The 4,938-nt window shown below is 40.5% G+C and overlaps 1 protein-coding gene and 1 non-coding gene across 2 annotated transcripts in view; both read right to left on the reverse strand.

Annotated features, from left to right (window-relative positions):
- RABGGTB (Rab geranylgeranyltransferase beta subunit) overlaps positions 1 to 4,938 on the reverse strand; it is a 21,904-nt gene that overhangs the window by 6,012 nt on the left and 10,954 nt on the right. The window lies entirely within an intron of this gene.
- On the reverse strand, positions 3,905 to 4,065 carry LOC111723375. Its single transcript, XR_002771935.1, has one exon. It is a non-coding gene; the product is annotated as a U1 spliceosomal RNA (small nuclear RNA).

Here is a 4,938-nt window from a genome sequence, read left to right on the forward strand (position 1 = left end):
ACAGGTGCCACTCAAACGAGTCTCTTGCCTCAACTTCCAGAGTTGCTGGGACTAGAGGCGCATGCCACAACGCCCTGCTATTTTTTGAGACGGGGCTTGGCTCAGGCCGCTCTTGAACTCGCTCGCGACCTCAGGAGGTCTGCTCGCCTCGGCCTCCCAGAGTGCTGGAATTACAGGGGTGAGCCGCCAGTTTTATCTTGAGACATTGAGACAATGTCTCGCTCACTCAGGTTGAAGCGGAGCGACAGGATCTCAGCCCACTGTAACCTTGAATTTCTCCTTCCTCAGCTTCCCCAGTGGCTAGGACTACAGACATACACAACCAATTTTTTTTTTTTTTTTTGCAACATACACATTTATTAAGCTCATTGTCTAATATAGGTGTAACTCACGGCACCTAAAAACAATTACAGTAGTACCAGCAAAGATCACCATTAACAGACACAACCATCAAAATGTTTAAAATACTGTGAAAATTATCAAAACGTCATACAGAAACACGAAGTGAGCACATGCTCTTCATAAAATGGTAGTGAAATTCTTGCTCTGCCCAACGAACTTTCAACATTTTTTTTCTAGAGACTGGCCCAGGCTAGTCTCCCAATTCCTTGGCCTCAAGCGATACTCTGGTCTCGGCGTCCCAAAGTGCTGCAATCAGAGACGTGAACCATTGCACCTGGCCAACAGTACCCCCCTCACCCCCAAAATTCTACCCCTCAACTTCAGGGATATTCTTGCAAGCTCCTAGGCACCTTATCTGCACCCCAAAAGTTATTCAAATTATCAAGTTAGCGTCCCTTTAACTACATCTGCTCCACATTTTTAATCTGAGTCTCTATTTACAACAAGTCCCCAGGTAACACACAAGCTGCTCTTTCTCAATTCTTATCCACATCCGGGAGATTGAGAATGCTTTATTCTAAGTAGGTCACGAAGATTACCAAAAACGCTTAAGTAGCGAATTTCCTTCAGATACCATTTAAATCTGTGACATCTTCCATCAAGACTATACCACTAATGATTTTAAAATAATTTTTAGAATCAAAAAAATACGTTAAGAAAAAGCCGCCAATCGGCCCCAGTTCTTTAAGCGGAATTAAAAAAATGGGAGGGCCCCTTCCTGGGAGGCCCGCCCGACAGGAAGAAGCCTGGATAAAATTAGAAGTGCCAACTGTGCCCGCGAGGTCTATAAAAAACGCTGAGTAATAGTTCAACCTCGGAGACATCAAGAAAGCGTACAAGACCCACGTCGTACCATTCTCCCATACTTGAACTTCAACGCTGCGATGACTCGGAACTACCCTACCAGGTCTGCTCCCGACCCACCCGGTAAGAGCGCGAAAGTTTCACTCACCATGTCTATGAACCAAAAGACAGAACCCGGCCAGTTCCTGGGTAGACTTAGGAGCCCCACGCCTGCGCAGAAGCGCCCGCCAGGCCCCCTCCGCGCGCGGACTTAGCTGTCCACACTCCTGCCTGAAGGTTGGCGCGGTTCGCAGCTGCCTAGGACCCCACCGACTGCTCATAGGTGTCCACGCTGCCTGCGCCCAAAGTTCCCGGCCCATATTTTCTTTACCCTTATCGGTTTGATTTGTTTAAAACAGTTTTAAATAATATGTAAATATCTGAGTTGCTTTTAAGAAATCCTTTTTTAAAGCGAACTGAGGCAAGTATTGAAATCACTTGTTCTTGCGGCTCTTTGCACTCCGAATATCTGGCTGTTAATTCATAGAGCGCCTGCCCGCGCGTTAAGTGTTCAATAAGTATTTTTTTACTGACTGTAAATGAAATGTTTACATACCACATTTGCCTTGTCCATTTTAAGTCTGGTCCTCTACCATAACCCTCCCCCACTTCGTCAGGAAGGGCCAATAGTTAAAATACTGAAAATTAGTTTCCAAAAAGAAATATCCATGTGCCTTTGACAGCTTCCCACAGAATTCGGATTTCAGCTACTTTCATCTGTGCGCTCGTCTTTCATTTTTGAGCGTTCATTAGAAAATAGCGGTGACCCCTCTCCCTTTAAAATTGATTGCTTTCAGTAACAAGGTAAAGGATTCCTGACACTGATGTATGTTGGCTATCAATAATTGAGAGACATTGTTGAGTGTATGCAGTGGATTTCATTATTTCTCCCTGTAATTCTGTTGATTTTCCCATTTATATTTTCGGGTGCTTTATTGAGTGTGTGTAAGTTTAGAATTGTTACCTATTTTCCGTGAGTTGTGCATGCGCTTTATAAATCAACTTCGTTAAAGATTAATGTAATTTTCCCACCTTTCTTTTGATGTCACTTGTGAATTTTCTTAGAACTTTTTATTTTCAACCTTTCTATACTTTTGGGTTTTAGTATGTTTTATAAATATCAGTATATGCCTAATCTTTTTGTCCAGCTTTCGCGGGTAACATCAGCCCATTCACATGTATTATTGTTTATATTAGTTTCTATAATCTGACTTTTGGGTTTCATTTATTTCACGTTTTCTATGTTTTTTTTATTACTGTTTTGGGCTTTCTTGTCTTTAAAAAATTTGTTTTAATAATCATTTTCCTTATTTTATTTTTTATCTGTTCTTCTGGTTTACAGGTTGTAGCTGGAAATTCTCTCTGCCGAGTCCTCCATCTTGAGGTTGAAGAATGAATCCATGGACCACCCAAGTAGGTGAAAGAAGAGTTTACTGTTAGAAAGACTGATAAGCAAAAAAGGGGGAACAGAGCTTCTGGCTGCAAGAGGGGGGACCCAAGTGAAGCCCATGTGGGCCTTCTGTCTAGGGGTTTATTTATATACTATTTTTCCTATCCTGCGGGCAAGGGACTTGGGGGGAGATGAAATGTCTGTCACAATTGGCCAGGTGTCTGTAGGCAGAAAATAATTTTAAAACTGGCACAGTGCAGGGAACTCAGTCCTTGGGTCTTTGCCCCGAGTGAGGCTGTAGGACGTGTATTCCCTGCTCTAGAAGGGGCAACCCAGATGAGATACCTATCTGGCTGCTTTTTTCATGACCTTGCTTTGGGTCCAGGAATGCAGCCTGTGAAGAACCTGTTTGTGCCTAGAGATTGGGGTCTGGGCCTGAGACTGATTTCTGAGCTCACTCAGGCCCAGAAAATGGGGTGGGGGTGGTGTCCCTGTCCAGCCTGAGCAGGGAAACCCTGTATCAAAGTTAGACTCTAATACTATTATTTTTAGTAACTACTTTCAAATTTACCTTGTACAATTAAAAACGTCTAAAGATGTAATTACATTCAGCAATTCTATAATCCATAGCTGTCTATACAGATACACTCCCTCAGGCATGAAATAACTTGTGTAAAGAAGGATATTCACAGTAGCAGTCTTTGTAATAGCAAAAGATCACAAAAATTGTAGTAAAAATTCTGTGAAAAGGTTAAACTGTGGTACATTGATTATGTAACCATTAAAAAGAAATGAAAGATCTTCAAAATACACTGATAAAAAGCACAAAAAGAAAGCACCAAACTGTATAGTGTGCTACTATTTATGTAGAAAACAAAGGAAAAATATGTATATATTTGTAAAGGCATAAAATTGCTAACAGCTGCTGCCTAAAAAGTAGAGAAATGGGTGAGAGAGGGGATTTAAGAAAGCCTTACTTTCGCTGAATATTCTAGTACTTTTATTTGAAGAATAAAACTACCCTCCTTCCAAAGAAATGTAGCTATGCTATAGAAGAGAATCTTATTCTCCTTTTATGGTATTGAATAAGGTAATTAACTACCACCATTTAGCCTTGGTCAATCTATAGATAGTTTCTGCTTTACTCTGATGCTTGTTTGAAGTTTCTGCTATTAACTAGAAGTAAAAGTTTGTATCTTCAGGAGGAGACAGTCTTAGAGCCTCATGGAAAGGACCAGGTACTTTAACTACTGAGATATGTATAAAACACAGGGAAAGGTATAAACACAGTTGCCCTACTACCACAAATTATATGGTCAAGTTTACACATTTGGGGAAACTGCGGGGTCAGCACATCAGAGTGCAATGGATAAAACTTACCTGGGAAAACCACCTTCACCATCATTTTATGTCCTCTCCCAGATAAGTAGTAACTATTGATATTTTTGAACTACTGGGAAATACTTCAAATAGACTCTTGGGTATATGCTTCCGAGTGGACGTAGCTTAGACAACTTTCCAAACAAAGGAGCAGACTGAGTCAGTCCATCTAGGGCTCTCTCTAGTCCAGACACAGACTTCTTCATAAAGAATTCCCCAACTCAATTTCCAGCCCAACAGTTACATAGGACTCAATGCACTGATAAGGGAAATTCAATCCTGGTTATTTTTTGGAATACTGATGTCTTTGTAATGTTCTGTTTTCATGGTATATGAGGAAGCCTTTTTTAATTCTTCTTAAGCTATTTCTAGGCTTCAATTTAGTAGACTATGCTTTTGTAGACTGAAATTTTAAAATGGTGCATGATTCTAAGCTTTCAGAATTCAGAAACATGTACTCAATTTCCTTATAGTATTATTTCATGGCAATATTCAATTGGAATCATACTCCTTTTTTATCAGGATATAACTGAACAAAGATTATATAACCCAGGTCAGACCTAGAGTGTCTTATTTGAGAATAATTTTCATTTAATCAGTTATGACCAGCCCACTACTAAAAATAAGTTAACTATATATAGACTAAATGCCTACAAAGCTGTCTCAGTCAACCTAGAATGGTGGGTCTACTCAGCGGCGTCACTGGGTACAACCTTACAGGTAGTAAAGAAAGCTACTGCTTGGCAGACTGGGGACCCTGGCAAATTTTAAAGATGCATAGGAGAAAAATTCGCCCAAATTCTTGGATTGTATAAGCAAAATATAGTAGAGAGTTTCTCTGGCTTGGTTCCTTGGCTTTGAGATAGCAAGTTATAGAGAGGCTTTTCAAAATCCAATTTGGGGTCCTTTATGAAAACTTTCAG

Source organism: Otolemur garnettii, unplaced genomic scaffold (genome assembly GCF_000181295.1).
Source record: "Otolemur garnettii isolate 467f Iridium unplaced genomic scaffold, OtoGar3 scaffold00010, whole genome shotgun sequence".
NCBI lineage: Eukaryota > Metazoa > Chordata > Mammalia > Primates > Galagidae > Otolemur > Otolemur garnettii.